This window comes from Nerophis ophidion, linkage group LG05 (genome assembly GCF_033978795.1).
Source record: "Nerophis ophidion isolate RoL-2023_Sa linkage group LG05, RoL_Noph_v1.0, whole genome shotgun sequence".
Lineage (NCBI taxonomy): Eukaryota > Metazoa > Chordata > Actinopteri > Syngnathiformes > Syngnathidae > Nerophis > Nerophis ophidion.
This window is the reverse complement of record NC_084615.1, coordinates 63,444,034-63,466,494: the sequence shown is the minus strand read 5'-3', so window position 1 is coordinate 63,466,494 and position 22,461 is coordinate 63,444,034. Positions and strand designations below refer to the sequence as shown.

At 43.8% G+C, this 22,461-nt stretch overlaps 1 protein-coding gene across 1 annotated transcript in view; it reads right to left on the bottom strand.

Annotated features, from left to right (window-relative positions):
* Positions 1–22,461, bottom strand: part of tenm1 (teneurin transmembrane protein 1) — a 561,054-nt gene that overhangs the window by 247,879 nt on the left and 290,714 nt on the right. The gene's annotated exons all lie outside the window — the stretch shown is intronic.

The window sequence follows — 22,461 nt, the reverse complement described above, 5'->3', positions numbered from 1 at the left end:
GCCGTCATATATCACATGCGCTGTCTAATGCTAGGGGGGAAGAGAGCGCAGAGACAGCTTCCGATTATACCATCAGAGATACCTTTTTTTCCCTATTTTTCTGGAGCGATATTGCAATCACACTGATTAATCTTGCTAGAAATCTTGCACAGACACTTATGGGCTATGGCTGATCATTCCAAATGCGTATTCCTTTAAAGATAAGACATCAAGCTATTGACTTGGTGTCAGTTGAATGGCTCCGCATTAGATTGTATTCATCCCACTTATCATTGTTCCCCTTAGGTTCAATTATCACAACCACAGGGCTGCCTTAACTTTGTTTTCCCTACACGTTTATAGCACAGAGCAATGCTGTGCTCAACAATGGCAATTGCATGCAGAGTTCTTTGGAAACCCCTGCCTCTCGTCAACATAACACTCTCGCAAAACTAGTCAACAACTACAGCATATCCCACTGGGCATGCTCCAGTTGTTTATGATACTCTTTAAATGTACAATAAAAGTTGGTCGAAAAAAAAATTGGGTATTAATAAAAGAGTCAGATCAGTTGGATTGTCTAATATAGCATAATTTGTTAAACATGTCATAACGTCTTTAAAATTGGGGAGGGGAATATTTCCCATTGAGTGTATGCTGAAATGTCAAGGACTGTCAGAAAGACATAACTTCCACGTGATCTGGGGCCAATAGTAGTTCACAGATAATAATATCTCCGATGTAAGGTTTCCCAGGAAGGAGAAAATGTGAGCTAACAATCTTCTATATCGTCGCCTATGGACCATGAGATGAAAAATAAAGTTATGTGTAAATTTTAGGGTTACAATGATTAATCGATTAATTTTATTTCAAAAGCTTTGTTAGCTTTGATTTCTGTTCTGTTGCTTCGATTAATAATTTGAGTGTAACTAATGAAAAGTGATAAAATCAAGATCGCATATGCAATCACATTTTCCATATGACAGGTGGTGTGCTGGTGCCATGATTTGTGTGTCAGCAAACACACTTGCACACATGTCAAAAGTGCAATTTTAATTTTGATGACCTGCAGTTATTAAAATAAAGAATGAAGGTTTGCCATCTCCGGGTTGGGGAGGAAACGCTGCCCCAAGGGGAGGAGTTCAAGTACCTAGGAGTCTTGTTCACGAGTGAGGGAAGAGTGGATCGTGAGTAATGCGGACGTTGTACCGATCCGTTGTAGTGAAGAAGGAGCTGAGCCGGAAGGCAAAGCTCTCAATTTACCGGTCGATCTACGTTCCCATCCTCACCTATGGTCATGAGCTTTGGGTCATGACCGAAAGGATAAGATCACGGGTACAAGCGGCCGAAATTAGTTTCCTCCGGCGTGTGGCGGGGCTCTCCCTTAGAGATAGGGTGAGAAGCTCTGCCATCCGGGATGAACTCAAAGTAAAGCCGCTGCTCCTTCACATCGAGAGGATTGAGATGAGCCAGATGAGGTGGTTCGGGCATCTGGTCAGGATGCCACCCGAACGCCTCCCTAGGGAGGTGTTTAGGGCAAGTCCAACCGGTAGGAGGCCACGGGGAAGACCCAGGACACGTTGGGAAGACTATGTCTCCCGGCTGGCCTGGGAACGCCTCGGGATCCCCCGGGAAGAGCTAGACGAAGTTGCTGGGGAGAGGGAAGTCTGGGTTTCCCTACTTAGGCTGCTGCCCCCGCGACCCGACCTCGGATAAGCGGAAGAAGATGGATGGATGGATGGATGGTTTTGGCAAGGATACAACATTTCAAATATTTTCCCTGAAATATGAATTGAGGCTATTAAGTTGTTTTTATCCTATTACTCAATTAATCAAACACACTACATGACATATTACTTGATTACTAATATAATCGATCACTGACACCCTAAAATATTAATTGACTGAAATGTAATGTGAGATGAAGGATGAGAATAAATCATGCAGAACATTAATTCCATTAAGTAAAACATTTTTTGGGGAAACTGGGATGAAGATTACAATAACTGGTAATTAAAAAATACCTCAACCCACACTGTGTTATCAGCAGTGAGGGTTCACAAAAAAACAGCAAAAAGAACAAATGTGAACCGTTCTGTATTCCTGATTTGAATTTCATTGGGGACATGTAATTCAACCAGGAAATGTCTTTTAAAAAAACAACAACCAAAAAAATCCTCTAAGGACTATCACACAAGGTCTATTTTAAAACCAAAGACAATCTGAGTAGCCGTGCAAAACAATCCCTGCCCAAAAGCTCAGGATTCTTTGGTTTGCGATTGGACAGAGAGAAAAACACACAAAATGCTCTCCAATTATAGTAGCAGGATGTAAGCCGCTTGGCGGAACAAAAGTATGCTTTTATGCATTCCTGCTGAGTGTACCTCAGCAGTCCATTCCATTCAATGCTTATCCTTATTCTTGTGCCTCACCACAAAAAAAAGAAAGGCCAGCAGAGGAATGGATGTCCGGAGAAAAGCATCCTTTTATTCGACTCTAGATAAATACGACATGAATCCGCCATGGCAGTTGGCAGAACACTCGCAGGCAGACATGAGCGCAGGCAGCACGGCGGGCTAGCTGACTGGCAGGGAGATGAGCAACCAGGTTCTTCTGATGCTAATTACTGTACTGCAGCTCTGCAAATCTGATGCAATGTGAGGACAGAGACCAGTGCTCAGGGCATCTGCAAGCATGGGTAGTGCGTAAAGATGTGTGGAAAGGAGGAGGTCTGTAGGAGGAGAAAGATAAAGAAGTGTGAAAGAAATGAGCTAAGAAGAGTGTAGCATGTCCAAAGAGAAGCTGGCACCTTCAGGTTACAGCTGCTGATGCAAGAGAGGAATAACCCCTCCTTGCATTTGTCTCAGCAACTGAAAACTGTACAATTGGCGCCATTAGAATCAAGGGAGGATGGATATGTTCAGCAGAAAGAAGACCTAGTGCACTGTTAGTCTGGCACCTGAAGTGAACAGGCCTGAGATTACTGACCAAAAACGTTTTTTATTATCTCAGAAATATTTCTAAAGTGATAAATTTCTTCTCAAAATTGGATCTCTAACTGATAACATGTTCATTTGCCTCGCATTGACAATTGCAATTCTCTTTCCACTTTCTTCAAACAAGTCAACGCGAAAGAGACTTCAGACGGTACACAATGCGGCTGCCAGGCTTTTGACCGCTGCACCCAGAACAGTCCATATCACCCCCGTTTCATCCAGTCTTCATTAGCTTCCAGGTAAATTCCACATTGAGTTGAACATTTTAGTCCTGACATTCCATGCATTGCATGGTGGGGCCCCTCAGTACATTAGTGATTTGCTATGTCCCTACTGATGAGGGGACAGGGCTGCGGAGCTAGCACTGAGCACTGGGACGGAGAGGCTTTGCGGTGTCTTGGCTGGGTGAGCAGGTGTCGGACACCTCAGTCACCTTGGATTAATCCTCGCTCATCCATGCGTACTGGACACTGGCCGAGAGTTGGTTGGCGGCCGAGAGTGGAGTCGGCTGTCTTGGTTGCTTTGTTGGGTCTGCTCCTGTCTCTGGCCATGCTCCCTCCACCCCAGCGGACAATGGCGTGGAACGCCGCAGAGGCCACCACAGTGGATATGTTTCTTTTACTTTTTATTCATAGATGTATGTAGAAGTGTCTGCTTGTATCTGCTGGGATGTGTACTATGGCTATGAGTTGTTTTTTTCTCTTGGCCTCAGTCTGCACCCCCTCTCCAGGGCCCAGGCTAAGACCGATTGATTTAATTTTATTTTAATCTTCTATTCTTTTCTTCCATTAACCCCCCTTGTTTACCTGTATCTCATCTTTTTTGTAAGGGGCGCTGGAAGCCGGCAGACCCGTCAGCCATCCTGTTCTGTCTCCCTGTAATGTTTGTCTGATCTTGAATGGAATTGTGCTGAAAATTTTAATTTTCCTGAAGGAACTCTCCTGACGGAATAAATAAAGTACTATCTATCTATCCATCTATCTATCTATCTATCTATCTATCTATCTATCTATCTATCTATCTATCTATCTATCTATCTATCTATCTATCTATCTATCTATCTATCTAGCTATCTATCTATCTATCTATCTATCTATCTATCTATCCTCAGGGCGCAGTCTCCGGTCTTCAGGCCAAGGTCTTCTAAAGATCCCAACAACTTGTTTTAAAACCCGTGGAGACCTGGCATTCCAGGCTATAGCTCCCAGACTCTGGAATAATTTGCACCAGTCCCTCCGTGATCTTGACTGTGTTGAAACTTTTAAAAAGATTTCAAAATGTCTCTTTTTACTAAAGCGTTTGGTTAATGCACCTATTTTTAATCCACTGTGTATCCTTGTTATGATGTTGCCCCTGCTGTTTTAATTGAATTGTTGTTTTACTTCACCTATGTTTTGTACAGCGCTTTGTGATATTTTATGTGAAAAACACTTTATAAATACAATTTAATTACTTACTTACTGTTGTCATTCAATGTGCGAGGCCAGGGATTCTTACCACTTTTCACCAACTTTTTTGATACAAAAAGGCCCGGGACCCACTCAAACATTAACACTAAATAATTATTATTACTCATATCAGGATAAAAATTGTCAAATGATATGAAACCATGTATTGATCAAAAAGATTATTATCAGGTCAGGCTGATTGCAAAAATAAGAACTAACCACATATACTACAAAAGGGAATCATAAAAATTGATGAAAAATAAATGTACATACAAATAAAGTATTAAAAAAATCAGTTCAAACTATCCATCCATCCATTTCTACCATTTGTCCCTTCTGGAGGTCGCGGGGATTGCTGCAGCCTATCCCAGCTGCATTTAAGCAGAGGGTGGGGTACACCATGGACAAGTCCCACCTCATCGCAGGGCCAACACAGATAGACAAATTAATAATTAATATTAGCAATATATGCTTCTTAAATAAATTTTCAATAATATGTAAGTGCAAATAAATATACAGTTTCACTACTTTAATTATTTTATTTTCTTGCATGAGAAACTTCTCTATGAGTTTAGCTGCAGACTTTTTGTTTTTTTTGCTGTTGCCATTACTGACACAAGTGGGGGAAAAGTGTATTATATTTTTTTGGCAGCCCAACATTGGGCCCTGGTCTTATGGTTACATGGAAACACTTAGCCAAATACATCAGCCCCATCAAAATACCATAATTTAATATTAACTTGTAAAACTAGTATTGTGGACAGTATCTATTTTCAAATTGTAAGCATGCGAGTGAAAATGTGCCTTTTTTTGAAAGCAATGAGGTTCTGTTAACACCTTAAGTAGGAAACTTGTTGAAAATTACACCTGCTATACGATACAATATAGGAGCTGCGAACAATCTGAAAATAAAAACCAACACCGTTTGTACTTGCGGTGTACTTGTATCATTCATTGGAAGCAAAACAAGACGCAATATTATTATTAATATTAGTATAAAGTTATTTCAAGTAGTGACAGCTGTTTTACAGTCCAGTGGCCGTGTTATATTCATATTTCAATCCAATCCAATCCAATCCACTTTATTTATATATGTCATGCTTGGGCTGTGGATGTTTGTGCTTCCTCGATGCAAGGATGATGTGGGACGAGTCAGGCATGAATGTAAGTACATGATTTATTAAATAAACAAACATCCATCCATCCATCCATCCATCATCTTCCGCTTATCCGAGGTCGGGTCGCGGGGGCAGCAGCCTAAGCAGGGAAGCCCAGACTTCCCTATCTCCAGCCACTTCGTCTAGCTCTTCCCGGGGGATCCCGAGGCGTTCCCAGGCCAGCCGGGAGACATAGTCTTCCCAACGTGTCCTGGGTCTTCCCCGTGGCCTCCTACCAGCTGGACGTGCCCTAAACACATCCCTAGGGAGGCGTTCGGGTGGCATCCTGACCAGATGCCCGAACCACCTCATCTGGCTCCTCTCAATGTGGAGGAGCAGCGGCTTTACGTTGAGCTCCTCCCGGATGGCAGAGCTTCTCACCCTATCTCTAAGGGAGAGCCCCGCCACCCGGCGGAGGAAACTCATTTCGGCCGCTTGTACCCGTGATCTTATCCTTTCGGTCATGACCCAAAGCTCATGACCATAGGTGAGGATGGGAACGTAGATCGACCGGTAAATTGAGAGCTTTGCCTTCCGGCTCAGCTCCTTCTTCACCACAACGGATCGATACAACGTCCGCATTACTGAAGACGCCGCACCGATCCGCCTGTCGATCTCACGATCCACTCTACCCCCACTCGTGAACAAGACTCCTAGGTACTTGAACTCCTCCACTTGGGGCAGGGTCTCCTCCCCAACCCGGAGATGGCACTCCACCCTTTTCCGGGCGAGAACCATGGACTCGGACTTGGAGGTGCTGATTCTCATTCCGGTCGCTTCACACTCGGCTACGAACCGATCCAGTGAGAGCTGAAGATCCCGGCCAGATGAAGCCATCAGGACTACATCATCTGCAAAAAGCAGAGACCTAATCCCGTGGCCACCAAACCGGAACCCTTCAACGCCTTGGCTGCGCCTAGAAATTCTGTCCATAAAAGTTATGAACAGAATCGGTGACAAAGGACAGCCTTGGCGGAGTCCAACCTTCACTGGAAACGTGTCTGACTTACTGCCAGCAATGCGGACCAAGCTCTGACACTGATCATACAGGGAGCGGACTGCCAGAATAAGACATTCCGATACCCCATACTCTCTGAGCACTCCCCACAGGACTTCCCGAGGGACACGGTCGAATGCCTTCTCCAAGTCCACAAAGCACATGTAGACTGGTTGGGCAAACTCCCATGCACCCTCAAGAACCCTGCCGAGAGTATAGAGCTGGTCCACAGTTCCACGACCAGGACGAAAACCACACTGTTCCTCCTGAATCCGAGGTTCGACTATCCGGCGAAGCCTCCTCTCCAGTACACCTGAATAAACCTTACCGGGAAGGCTGAGGAGTGTGATCCCACGATAGTTGGAACACACCCTCCGGTCCCCCTTCTTAAAGAGAGGGACCACCACCCCGGTCTGCCAATCCAGAGGTACCGCCCCCGATGTCCACGCGATGCTGCAGAGTCTTGTCAACCAAGACAGCCCCACAGCATCCAGAGCCTTAAGGAACTCCGGGCGGATCTCGTCCACCCCCGGGGCCTTGCCGCCGAGGAGCTTTTTAACTACCTCAGCGACCTCAGCCCCAGAAATAGGAGAGTCCACTACAGATTCCCCAGGCACCGCTTCCTCAAAGAAAGACGTGTTGGTGGGATTGAGGAGGTCTTCGAAGTATTCCCTCCACCGATCCACAACATCCGCAGTCGAAGTCAGCAGAACACCATCCGCACGATACACGGTGTTGATAGTGCACTGCTTCCCCTTCCTGAGGCGCCGTATGGTGGTCCAGAATCGCTTCGAAGCCGTCCGGAAGTCGTTTTCCATGGCTTCCCCGAACTCTTCCCATGTCCTAGTTTTTGCCTCCGCGACCGCTAAAGCTGCACACCGCTTGGCCCGTCGGTACCCGTCCACTGCCTCCGGAGTCCTATGAGCCAAAAGAACCCGATAGGACTCCTTCTTCAGCTTGACGGCATCCCTCACTGCTGGTGTCCACCAACGGGTTCTGGGATTACCGCCACGACAGGCACCAACAACCTTGCGGCCACAGCTCCAATCAGCCGCCTCGACAATAGAGGTTCGGAACATGGTCCACTCGGACTCAATGTCCCGCACCTCCCTCGTGACATGTTCAAAGTTCTCCCGGAGGTGTGAATTGAAACTCTCTCTGACAGGAGACTCTGCCAGACGTTCCCAGCAGACCCTCACAATGCGTTTGGGCCTGCCAGGTCTGTCCGGCATCCTCCCCCACCATCGCAGCCAACTCACCACCAGGTGGTGATCGGTAGAAAGCTCCGCCCCTCTCTTCACCCGAGTGTCCAAAACATAACATAATCTATAATCAAAAATAATCAAATTAAGGGCGCTCACAAGGAGGTATAAAACTTGGCTACAAAATACAAACAGGAAACAAAAACACTTGCTCGATTGGCATGAATGAACTATGAACAGACAAAACAAAAATAGCACTGTGGCATAAATACATAAACTTACTCGGCATGGAACTGTGGACAGGACGTAAAGGTTTGGACAGCATGGGTAGGGTGCGTGTGAGTGTGTGAGGATCCCAGGACAAAGACAAGAAAAAGAGTGACTTAAATAGCTGTGATGATTAGTGAAAACAGGTGAGCCTGAGAACAGGGACGTGACAGGTGAAAACTAATGAGGTTGGCATGGAAACAAACAAAACCAGGAAGTGCAAAACGTGACTGATTGTCCAAAATCAAAAACATAACATGACAAAACAAAACATGAGCCATAGGTGTGACAATAAAGCACATTTAAACAACAATAATGTTTCCAAAGTGCTGCACAGCCATGTTAAAAACAATATTAAAAAACAATATTATGCTCCAAAAATGACTGAATAAAAACAAAAAAATAAATAAATATAAAACTGATATAAAAAAACACTATACAATTTTCAAATGAAACCGATTAGAGCTCTAACGTAAACAAAATCCTATATGATTTGACTCTAACTAATTGGACACATACACAACATTCAACGATTTTTTTGTATTCAAACATAAAAAAATGGATGAAATATTTGAAGCTCTGTCTCCGTATGCTGTATTTAGTGTGTGTATTGTGTGCACACCTGGCCAGCTAATGACTATGAGCTATTTGGACAGGAGACAAAGTCTAATTATTTGTTGTCTTGCTAAAAGGTTATTCAGGTAAAAAAATTACACATCTAGTCGTTTTTTGTCTAAAGGAACCACATTCTTTGCAAAGAATGTTATTATCCCTCGGATTTTAGTGGAGCAGGAAATGGACACACAGTTAACCAAAGTCTTTTTGACAAGACACGTCTGGAGGGATTGGAAGTTTGTGTGTGTATGCATGTACGCCCATATAAACTCTCCGTGTGACTTACACACATCGGTGCAGAAAACATTAACAGTGGTCCAAATAAAAGTGAAATTGCCGCGGGATGAATAAAAATATCCCAGTGGTTAGGGTCTCTATAATTACCTGGATTCAATTAAGGTCTTTTTGAGCAGGTGGCTTAATAAGCTTTCAGCCACCTCTCTCCACTGCGCAGCTTAATGAGTGTCAGTCAGAGTCAGGAGAAGATAATGCTCTTGGCCTTCAGTTCCTCCATTACTCTTTTTTCCTGACCGTCCACCATCACAGCCTCAGGCTATGTCTGTGACTGACATGTCTGCAAATGGATTTATCCCAGGACTATTTAAATTTACCTTATTCCAAAATACAATGTCTTATGAACTGCCTTTTTTTACATTTTCTTTTGTAATCTCATTTTATAGACACTAGTTATAGTTTTACATGCAGAAAACAATTTGAAATACATACAAACAAACCATAAAATGGCTAAATAAGCATTTAACATCACTACCAGGCACAGGGTTGACTATTGCTGGGTTTTAAAAACATGTCTATTCCGGTTTCAGTATGGCTACTGTTTGGATAGCCATATTATAAAGGTTTAGAGACAAATATACAAGTCAGATATCATTAAAAAATAACTGAATGTGATGGAGTAGAACCGTACACTCTTAAGAAAGACTTTAAGCAGGATTCAAAATATTTTCCAATACCACCTAAGTTGACTTTTCAAACTACATTTCCAGGCTTCTGAACAGGTGTTGGGTGCAAAAGCGCTCAGGGAGACAGACAGGAAGTAGAAGAAAACCAGGAGCTCCAAACAGGAAACAAATACGGAAAATAAAGGAAACATAACAAGTAAGTACTTGTTATGTACTTAAATCACTTGAGTCAGAGTCGGCAGAACCCAGCAATGTTGCAGCTGTGCTGCATAATAATAGCTGAAAGTGACTTGTGACATGGTGTAACTGTAAAATGTTAGTAAGCTAAAAACTGCAAAGTAAACCAGTGGTGACATCATAGAGGGGCAACAAAGCTGGGGGAGAATAACTTCCAGGTGGGGAGTTGAGAGAAGGCTAAATGGCACATTTTTTTTTTGTTAAGGGCATTATGGAAACTTGTGGACTCACAAAGTTTATTAATAAGACAAACAAGACTGAGTCACCAACGTGGGGGATTATTTTATTGCAGAATGATATGTGGCCAACCTAACTAGTTTGTTAGGAGAAATAGTATCTGTGAACATTATTATTGGAAACCGAATCCTGTGAAGTGAACCGTACAAAGGCCAAAATACTGCAATACTGTGGCGTATGTGGAAATTATGTTCCGTTAGATATAATTGGGGCTTCACGGTGGCAGAGGGGTTAGTGCGTCTGCCTCACAATACGAAGGTTCTGAGTAGTCCTGGGTTCAATCCCTGGCTCGGGATCTTTCTGTGTGGAGTTTGTATGGCCTCCCCAAAAATGCCTGGGTTCCCTCCGGGTACTTCGGCTTCCTCCCACTTCCAAAGACATGCACCTGGGGATAAGTTGGTTCCAACACTAAATGGGCCCTAGTGTGTGAATGTGAGTGTGAATGTTGTCTGTCTATCTGTGTTGGCCCTGTGATGAAGTGTCGACTTGTCCAGGGTGTACGCCACCTTCCGCCCTACTGTAACTGAGATAGGCAGCAGCGCCCCCCGCGACCCCAAAGGGAATAAACGGTTAGAAAATGGATGGATGGACAGATATGATTGGAAAACAGTACAAATAAAATAAACAAAATAAGTGAAATATGTCAATGATTTAGACAATTGTCACACCGCGGTGAGGGAAGTCTTGTCTTGGTTTTGTTTGTCTTGTGATTCACGAGTTTTATTTTGAAATGCTACCCTCTTGTTTCAGATCACGGGTTCTTCCTCTTGTGTCACCAATCTGACGTCATCCCTGATTGTTTCCACCTGTTTCCCATCATTCCCATATCATATTGAAGATCAAGCCTCTTTTTGTCCTGTGCCAGATTGTCTCTTCTATCGTGCCTTTCTAGCGTCCATGTCCATGTCCTTGAATATCTCCTTGTCTTGCTCCTGTTTTCCTGGTTCCCCCTTTTTTGGATCAAGCAGTTTATGCTGTAATTTTGAGTTTACTTTTTTCCTCCTTCGAGCATTCTTGGTTATCTTTCGTCCACCTAATTGGTGAGTTTTTGTTTTTCCAAATTTCGAATTTATTGCCTCATTGATTGAGTGTTTTTTTTTGTTATTTATAGTTAGTGTATATATATAGGTCGTTTGGTGTTTTTTCCTCCTGTTGGAGCGCTTTTCGTTTATTCTTATTGATATTCATTTTTTTGTTAGATTTTTCTTAGATTAGTATTTCTCCTTATTTTTGTGGAGTGATTTTGAGTTAATTGTTTATCCTCGGAATCATTTTTCCGCGTGTTGATTATTCTTGCGAAAAACATTTTGCATTGGAGGTAAAAAGTTGTTTCAAAATAAAAGCTTTATTTTTTTAACTTCCTTTCTGCATCTGGGTCCTCTCCTTACTCCGAGTCCTAACAACAATACCAAAACTTCCCAGTGTGGTTCTCATTTAGTCTCACCCTGAGAGATTCCATCCATCCATTTTCTACCGCTTATTCCCTTTCGGGGTCGCGGGGGGGCTGGCGCCTATCTCAGCTACAATCGGGCTAATGAACCATAACGTGCTTTCATCAGCCTTTGTAAAGAATGCATTTTAAGAAACATAAATACAAGGAATGCACCAAAATGAAAATACTTGGTCAAAACCAAAAACAGAAAAAGAGGAAACCGAGCTGAAAACTGAAACACAAAGAAAGTATTATGTCAATTATTAACACTGTGCATTTTTGGCTATGACTGATACTAGCCTCACGAACAAGAAGTTGTAATTTCACTGATAAATAGTAAGCCATCAAAATATAAAACAACATACAACTATGAAAATAATGATTTACTCCTGGCTGGTATTACAAGAATATAATATTTTAATATCGCTGTCAGCGGGTCTCTCTCGGATATATTCAAATATGTCCACAGTGCATGTCATGAACTCATTTGGCTTTGTTGGAATGACTCAATGATGCAGAGACAGTAGCCGGATTGCAGGTACAATGATGAATTAATGAGTGCAAATGAAAACTTCTGCAGCTAGCAAGCACACAAAAAACCCTGTCGAGGTAGCAACAAACAGTGATGATCTAGCATTATCCAGAGAAACAGCATAAGCAGCAGCCTGATTGGCAACCAAGGACAGATGGGTCCTGATTGCCAATCAGAGAAAGGTGAGAGTGGCAGAAGGTAGGCCAAAGGTAAAATATCAGGAAATATAAGCACACACAAAGTGGAAACAAAAAAAAAAACAGAGCACTGGAACGTAATTAAGACAAAACACAGTGAAATAATTGCCATAAAGTAAACTGTCATGAAGTATCATGACATCGCTGACATGTTGCCTTCACTCCAGGCAAGCACGTGTGACCTGCTTACATCCTCACAATATCCTGTTTAAGCATGTATACACTTCGGAATTGTGTCCAATCAAATGTTCACAACCACTGCTGCAAGCTACCAAGGCATCCCGTTCAAATAAAGTCCAACATCAGATTAGGTTTTTGGGCTTAATTGGAAAATCTGTTTCAATAATTGTACATTTACACATTTTTACTTATTCAATACCAAACAAAACAGGATTTAACAACAATTACAAAACCCTGCATCAAAAAATTCCTTGGAAAAAGAAAATGAAGATTTGAAACAGAAATAATTAGCACTACACAGATTTTGTCCAAGCCTACTATCCCAGCCACTCTGTCTGCATTTTTACATTTCACTGGCGAGATCCTTGTCTGCCCTCATTAATGAGCAATCACTCTGGAGTGCTTCACTCTGTCAAACAAATCAAAAAAAATGAAGAGAAGAGAAGAAAGGGGAATGGAGACTTTGGAAATTGTTGAAGTATTGCATAATTTACCTGTGAATGTGTTTTAATCTCTAAATGTAGTAAGTTGAAATGTTTTACATAGAAAGGAGTGAATAAGCAGAATAGATGGTTTATAATTAAATGAAATAATGTATCTATATTTCTCAGTAATTAATGACAAGAGCAATGTAAAACCATTAATCAGTCTTACCCCCACAGTCCTGAAGTGTTAGTTTTGTTATAGAACAGATCAATAATAATTTGTTCATCAACAAAGACATGACGAGGACAAATAGACCATTGAGAGTACCAGAATTTTTTCCAGTGGGCCGATCAATAATGAACATTGTTCTCATGAGGATATGCATTGGGTGTTCAAAGTTTGGTGCGCATTGTAGTTGATAGGACACATTCCTATCCAACTAACATTTGGTAAGCATAAAGCAAATACTGAAGAAGCCACAAAAGGACAACATGCATAGAAGAGTAAGAATTCACCTTTGGAAGTTCCATGGAAGCAGTGCCATACATACCATGCCATGTATGGTAAAGACCTACACACCACTTTCTCAAGCCTAGGACTGGTTAAACATCAGTTAAGTTCGACAACCACCTGTTCTGCTTATTGTGATCAGAGCAGGGTTATTCAACTAAATTGTTTAATTTGTTTTGGGGTCCCCCATTTCCAGATAGCTAAAGAACAGGCGGTGGAGGTCAGACTTCTCCCTTCACTATTAGTCTTATTTTGTAAATGCCTGAAAACCAGTATATTTTACAGTAAACATTTAATTTTAGTAATTTGTTGTGATTTAGAGGAGTGTTCTTACGGACCTTCTAAAAATAAGCTAGTCAAACATCACCTCTATGACATCACTTTAGTGTTTTTAAAAAATCAGCTGGATACCTCTCACAAGTTTTTTAACTGAACTGCAGGACACCAGTTGAAAATCCCAAATGATGAAAAAACAGGACTGAAGATGGATCCTGGAGGATCACTACTAGTATAACTTACTGTAAGGAGTTGAACAAATGAATACCGACTCCATCTGAAGTAATTATATTATCGTATCACATTACTTACACATTACATAAATCACATTACGAAAACATTTTGTAACTGCCAAAAAGAATGAGACTTAAAGGGGTGCCTTAAGTAATGCCTCAGTTATGTGAATCACAAGTTTGAACACCAGTGTTGTATGTTTGCTAGCAAGGTTAAAATGTCATTGCCATTCTCTGCCAATGTGTTCACAGTGGTCCAAGTTCTTCTACGCAACAGGAGCACTCTAGTGTTTTGCAGAATTTTCAGCAAAAAATGTTTTTAAACCAAGTTTTGAACTGAACTTGAGGGGCCTGTATGGTGTCATTCCCGATTTGGCCCCCAGGCTGCCAGTTGCATAGCCCTGGACTGCAGTATGTAAGTGTGTTGTGAACCAACATCCATGTTCTTTCTACCATATGTCTCGTCTTGTCATATCTCTGTTACGTTATGTTATTAAGGCAGTCATGATCCAATCGCTAATATACTGAAAATTGATTGGAAAAGTTCCCGCGTATGGTAGTCTGTTTACGTATTGTTTCAAGTGTCCAAATATTGCCTACTACCAATTATTATTAAATAACTAGCATTCAGTGCACACAACTCTAAAAAGAAGGAAATACTAATGCTAAGACAGTAATGCCAAAAGTAGGGGATTCAGGAAAACTCATGATTAGATTGTGATTCTTCGGGTGACAATTCCATTCAGAATTGATTCTCGATTCAACACAATTCTCAAATAAAACTGATTTTAGCAATCAGTTATTTGTTAAAAAAAAAAATTGATCAAAACCTTTCCAAAACAGGTTCATGGTTGCGAAAGCTCATCTTGGCTGCTGATGTATGACACATCAAAAATATGCAACGAGTAAGCATGGAGATGGCTTAAAACATGTTCATTTAAAAATCATCCATCCATCCATCCATCATCTTCCGCTTATCCGAGGTCGGGTCGCGGGGGCAACAGCCTAAGCAGGGAAACCCAGACTTCCCTCTCCCCAGCCACTTCGTCTAGCTCTTCCCGGGGGATCCCGAGGCGTTCCCAGGCCAGCCGGGAGACATAGTCTTCCCAACGTGTCCTGGGTCTTCCCCGTGGCCTCCTACCGGTTGGACGTGCCCTAAACACCTCCCTAGGGAGGCGTTCGGGTGGCATCCTGACCAGATGCCCGAACCACCTCATCTGGCTCCTCTCGATGTGAAGGAGCAGCGGCTTTACTTTGAGTTCCTCCCGGATGGCAGAGCTTCTCACCCTATCTCTAAGGGAGAGCCCCGCCACACGGCGGAGGAAACTCATTTCGGCCGCTTGTACCCGTGATCTTATCCTTTCGGTCATGACCCAAAGCTCATGACCATAGGTGAGGATGGGAACGTAGATCGACCGGTAAATTGAGAGCTTTGCCTTCCGGCTCAGCTCCTTCTTCACCACAACGGATCGGTACAACGTCCGCATTACTGAAGACGCCGCACCGATCCGCCTGTCGATCTCACGATCCACTCTTCCCTCACTCGTGAACAAGACTCCTAGGTACTTGAACTCCTCCACTTGGGGCAGGGTCTCCTCCCCAACCCGGAGATGGCACTCCACCCTTTTCCGGGCGAGAACCATGGACTCGGACTTGGAGGTGCTGATTCTCATTCCGGTCGCTTCACACTCGGCTGCGAACCGATCCAGCGAGAGCTGAAGATCCCGGTCAGATGAAGCCATCAGGACCACATCATCTGCAAAAAGCAGAGACCTAATCCTGCGGTTACCAAACCGGAACCCCTCAACGCCTTGACTGCGCCTAGAAATTCTGTCCATAAAAGTTATGAACAGAATGGGTGACAAAGGACAGCCTTGGCGGAGTCCAACCCTCACTGGAAATGTGTTCGACTTACTGCCGGCAATGCGGACCAAGCTCTGGCACTGATCGTACAGGGAACGGACCGCCACAATAAGACAGTCCGATACCCCATACTCTCTGAGCACTCCCCACAGGACTTCCCGAGGGACACGGTCGAATGCCTTCTCCAAGTCCACAAAGCACATGTAGACTGGTTGGGCAAACTCCCATGCACCCTCAAGAACCCTGCCGAGAGTATAGAGCTGGTCCACAGTTCCACGACCAGGACGAAAACCACACTGTTCCTCCTGAATCCGAGGTTCGACTATCCGACGTAGCCTCCTCTCCAGTACACCTGAATAAACCTTACCGGGAAGGCTGAGGAGTGTGATCCCACGATAGTTGGAACACACCCTCCGGTCCCCCTTCTTAAAGAGAGGAACCACCACCCCGGTCTGCCAATCCAGAGGTACCGCCCCCGATGTCCACGCGATGCTGCAAAGTCTTGTCAACCAAGACAGCCCCACAGCATCCAGAGCCTTAAGGAACTCCGGGCGGATCTCGTCCACCCCTGGGGCCTTGCCACCGAGGAGCTTTTTAACTACCTCAGCGACCTCAGCCCCAGAAATAGGAGAGTCCACCACAGATTCCCCAGGCACTGCTTCCTCATAGGAAGACGTGTTGGTGGGATTGAGGAGGTCTTCGAAGTATTCCTTCCACCTATCCACAACATCCGCAGTCGAGGTCAGCAGAACACCATCCGCACCATACACGGTGTTGATAGTGCACTGCTTCCCCTTCCTGAGGCGGCGGACGGTGGTCCAGAATCGCTTCGAAGCCGTCCGGAAGTCGTTTTCCATGGCTTCCCCGAACTCTTCCCATGTCCGAGTTTTTGCCTCCGCGACCGCTGAAGCTGCACACCGCTTGGCCTGTCGGTACCTGTCCACTGCCTCCGGAGTCCTATGAGCCAAAAGGACCCGATAGGACTCCTTCTTCAGCTTGACGGCATCCCTCACCGCTGGTGTCCACCAAGGGGTTTTAGGATTGCCGCCCCGACAGGCACCAACTACCTTGCGGCCACAGCTCCGATCTGCCGCCTCGACAATAGAGGTGCGGAACATGGTCCACTCGGACTCAATGTCCAGCACCTCCCTCGTGACATGTTCAAAGTTCTTCCGGAGGTGGGAATTGAAACTTTTTCTGACAGGAGACTCTGCCAGACGTTCCCAGCAGACCCTCACAATGCGTTTGGGCCTCCCAGGTCTGTCCGGCATCCTCCCCCACCATCGCAGCCAACTCACCACCAGGTGGTGATCGGTGGAAAGCTCCGCCCCTCTCTTCACCCGAGTGTCCATAACATGAGGCCGCAAATCCGATGACACAACTACAAAGTCGATCATGGAACTGCGGCCTAGGGTGTCCTGGTGCCAAGTGCACATATGGACACCCTTATGTTTGAACATGGTGTTTGTTATGGACAAACTGTGACGAGCACAAAAGTCCAATAACAAAACACCACTCGGGTTCAGATCCGGGCGGCCATTCTTCCCAATCACGCCTCTCCAGGTTTCACTGTCGTTGCCAACGTGAGCGTTGAAGTCTCCCAGTAGGACAAGGGAATCACCCGGGGGAGCACTTTCCAGTACTCCCTCGAGCGTTCCCAAAAAGGGTGGGTACTCTGAACTGCTGTTTGGTGCATAAGCACAAACAACAGTCAGGACCCGTCCCCCCACCCGAAGGTGGAGGGAGGCTACCCTTTCGTCCACCGGGTTAAACTCCAACGTACAGGCTTTGAGCCGGGGGGAAACAAGAATTGCCACCCCAGCCCGTCGCCTCTCACTGCCGGCAACGCCAGAGTGAAAGAGGGTCCAATCCCTCTCGAGAGAATTGGTTCCAGAGCCCTTGCTGTGCGTCGAAGTGAGTCCGACTATATCCAGCCGGAATTTCTCGACTTCGCGCACTAGCTCAGGCTCTTTCCCCCCCAGTGACGTGACGTTCCACGTCCCAAGAGCTAGCTTCTGTAGCCGAGGATCGGACCGCCAAGTGCCCTGCCTTCGGCTGTCGCCCAGCTCACAATGCACCCGACCTCTATGGCCCCTGCTATGGGTGGTGAGCCCATTGGAGGGGTGACCCACGTTGCCTCTTCGGGCTGTGCCCGGCCGGGCCCCAATTTATTTTTAAAAATCAATTTTGGATAAATGTGATTCCAATTTGTTTTTTGTTAAGCGTTCATTTATACAAACTTCTGTTCCTTTGAGATGTGTTCCTTGTTTCAGTAATGCAGACTTATGTTTCCTGTTGAAGAACCTGATTATTATTGATGGAGTGGATCCTTATTTTGTTCTGCTTAGTGGACGGCAAGCTTCAATGTTGTTGATGTCCAGTCCCAGTAAATGCGGCAACTTGCTGCTCCGTTGAGGTGGCATCTTGTGTTCCGGGCTGCCTTACAACGTCGGTGCCCGCCGCCCGGGCAAACGTGGCTATTCTAATGCGGAGCCCGGTCAAAATGATGTCGTTCATCCGAGTGTACGGCTCCAGTTCATCAATTCAGTTCTCACACTTTTTTGTCCTTTTTGTGGTTCTGGACGCGTAGGTATTGCATATCCTCCACCAGCCGCATTATTGTTTCCAGCTTGTTTCTTGACAGCTGACATCTCAGCCGTAAGGAACTCAAGCGCTCTCCTTAGCTCCTCACTGTCCTTGGCCAAGAGCATTGTCTTTGGCCCAATCCTTGGTTGGGCATGCTGCTACTACCAAAGCCTCACCCTCACCTACGTGTAGCTACTGCCACTGTCGCGGCAGGCCTCGCCAAACCACACCGCCGCAGTTGTGCAGACCTCACCACCTCTGTGCCTCGCTGGTTGTGAAGGCCTCGTAGCCGCTGGCCTGGCTAGTTGTGCTTGCACGCTGGTGCTCCCACGGTACACTGCTGAAGTTAAACGATCCTGCGCTACAGAAGACCGATTTTGTTGGATAAGGAGTGAACGTAACGATGAGCTCTTTGCTGTGTCCACACTTGGTGTATGCAGTGTGACTCGAAAGGTGAAGTTATACTGGCTGGTCTTACTTACTGCTTGGGTCCAACACAATCAACACACAAGGTGGTGGTCTACATAACATGTAATGGGGGTTCTTCTGTAAACATTTGCATGGATTACATTTTACAGACCATCTTCAATCCACGTTTTGACCGTCTCTTTAGGATGCAACGTTTTGTGGGTGGTCTTATTTACGTGCTTGATCCACTTCGACTGTGTCTTCTATCCATCAGCCATGTGGTACACTGTCCTGGGTATGACTCAAAACTGCATCCAGTGATGAAACTCCAGTTCGGGAGTTCTGGAGTTTTGAAAAAGGTGGAGTCACCCCTCAGTTATCATGATGATTAACCTGTGTGATGACTGTATTATGCTGATAGTATATATTTGTACCATGAATTGGTTAACGTTTACCCCGAATTAAACAAGTTGAAAAACGTATTCGGGTGTTACCATTTAGTGGTCAATTGTACGTAATATATACTGAACTGTGCAATCTACTAATAAAAGTATCAATCAATCAATCAATCAATCAATTGCTCCCAGGTCCACCCTGACCCCAGGTGGTAATACCTATAAGGGTCCCAGCTATGGGTTAAATAGTTTGCAGAAAAGGATCTGCTTCCCGCTGCCTTGTGGGACAGGCTTTTAAATCAAAGGCTAAGGGTGAGATACCTGACAGAAACCTCTCGGACCGCAGTTTCGGAAGGGCGGTTGATATTTCTACGCAGAATATCCCGCTGGCCATCTGCTGGAGCGGTGTGCGGGCGGCACAATCGTCTTACTTTGTATGCCACTGTGTCAACCCTCACACTGTCAAGAGTGAAGACACTGGAAAAACTCATCTCACCAAGCATACAGTATATTTCTAATTTTTAGTCAAAATATCTCAACCAACTTTGTATCTTCTGAAGAAAATAATATTACTTCTGAGAATCAAAAGTTCTTAATAAAACATAATACTTCAAAATATGAGGAAGTAAAGCTAATAATAAGTTATAATTGCTAATTTCAAGTTGAGTTTTTAAAGCCTAAATATAATGTCTTACTTCAAGAAATCTTAAAAAGACCATTTTGACCTGTTCCATTGCTCCTTAAAAGCAAAAATGGTTTGTGTATATTTTTTTTACTCTTTTTAAGTGGGGAATTTTTTTCTAGTGTAGTTTTTAGGCTTTCACATTAAATCTACTGACAGACATAAGTTATAATTGTATGTTACTTTGTATTAGGAATGGCAACAGCAGAGGATGCATGGGCATGTATGAGCCAGTCTGCCCCACAACACAAGGCTAGAGATGAAGGAGAAACTTATTGACTATAATGGCTGACTCACACAAAGCTTTTTATTGACTACAATGGCTGACTCACGCAAAGCTCTTCCGATAAAACTTTACCATATATGGAGCTATCCGCTGAGGTCACCTATGGAAAACGTCACAAATGGAGCAAATTCAAAAGTATGAAGAGGAAGTATGATTGTTTTAGAAATATCTATGCCAAGTCTCCATGGTTTGATTTCAAATTTTTGTACGTACCAATTGTAAGAAATATTTATTTTGCATAATATGTTTGGCGACTTGTCCAGGGTGTACGCCGCCTTCCGCCCGATTGCAGCTGAGATAGGCGCCAGCGCCCCCCGCGACCCCAAAAGGGAATAAGCGGTAGAAAATGGATGGATGGATGTTTGGTTTGGAAGTATAGACCCTAGGCCTTAGCTAATTCCACGGATTCTCCATTGGATCGAGAACTGGGTTCTGAAGAGCCACTACAAAACTTTGTTTTGGTGCCTTTTAAAATGTTCCAGACCTTGATGTATGTTGTAGGTTGTTGTGTTGTCGGAAGACCAAACTATGAGACAACCTGAGACTGATAGCAGACTTATATTATTCTTGAAAATATTGATCATCTCTATGTGTTTATTTTATTATGGTCCCATGCACCATAACACAATCTGTATTTATTTTATTATGGTCCCATGCTGTTTCAGGCAAGGCTTCCGTGCCTGAAGCAGCAAAACAGCCCCCCAGCATTATGCTCTCACCATCCTTTTTTACTGTTGGGACAGTACTTCTAGGGTTTTGAAGGCCTCAACCTTCTTTTGCCAAACAAAAGCAGCATCCATATAGTCAAAAAGCAGAAGTTAATTTTATAAAACTGAAGAACTGACTTTCAAAAATCATCACCATGTTTCATATTCTGCCTGGAAGATTTCAGTCAAGCTTTGATGTGCCACTGTGAGATAAGAGCAATTAGGTTTTTGTTAGATGGTGGCCATGAAGTCCATAACGAACCTTCACAATGTGAATCAAATTTGGAGAATTCTTAAACTATTTTGTTGTACAAAGTTCTAGAAATGTTGAGTGTTTGATGAAGCCCCGGTTTATATTTGACTAAAATATATATTTTTGGTGCCATGCAGAGATGCATCGCACCTTTTTTAAGGGACTATAAGAAGCTCAAAATTGCAGTGCATCATGCATACTGTTAATAATTGGCATAATACACCTTAAAAGGAGTGTCTACTATCTTTAATATTAGATCCAAACTGTTATTCATACTTCTTGACATTATAACACTCAACAACATTTTGGAGCAACTCCATAGTAAGTCTCTTTCCATCAAGTGGTCTATTGATTCCAATACTGCTTCTCGGGTCTCTTTCATAAGACTCACTGTAAATTTACTGCTTAGATGTGGTTCAAACCTAATTGAGTGCTCAGGTGTGTTTTTAAAGCTCAAACTTACAAGGAGTCTAATAATTATGACCTTGTAAGTTTTTATCAAATCTTTCATGATGAATTTTTGAAAAATATTTTCAAAATTTAAAAAATGTATCATTGAAGAATGGTTTACAAACAGGAATCTTAATAATATTGCCAACACTGCACATCATTTTGGAGATTTTTGTCTGTTAACATATATATGTTACTGTAGGTAATTCCCACTCTGGAATCCATTCTAAAAATATATATTTGAAGGACAACCAGAACGTCGTTGACACGTGGATGAAATGATTAAACAATACAATACTTAACCTGTGGACAGGGTCCCATGACTCAATGCTGGATTTCTCAGTGAGTGATTTAAATTCAGCGTGAGTAGCAACAGACATGTTGATGCTAAGGCTTACTCAACTTGAAGCATGGGTTTCCCCTAAATGATCTGCCGGAACACTGGTGCAGGTGTGGCTATGTGCGTGTGCATTTGTGTAGCAGTTACATCCTGAGAATGTATCTCAGCGTGAGAAAATCAATGAGATCAGTGTAACACAGAGTAGTCCATCGGCATTTGCACAACCATCTCTCTCTCTCTCTCTCTCTCTCACCGACATACTCGTTTCATTTTCCCACATACAGAGAGTATGTACACGTTTTCGAACACACCGCTCACACTCACTCTAATTTCTCTCTGCGCAGAATATTGATGTGCGCTTTAAGAGCCCTTCTCTCTGTCACTTTCTAGTCTGCACTCAATTTCCAACCACACAAGAGTGAAAAGAAAAATTTGGCATTGACTTCGTGCAACCAGTGCTTTGGCTTAGGTGGCATTCCTCAAGCTCTGCATTCATCTTCACTTGATAAAGCAATATGCTCCCACTGAATGTCAGTTTATATCATTTCATGTCATTAATATATCCGCCGCTCCCAAGTGAGAAAAATAGTATTCGCAAACTCATTAAGGGAGACAGAACATTTCTTCTCAAGGCACATCAACTAATGCTC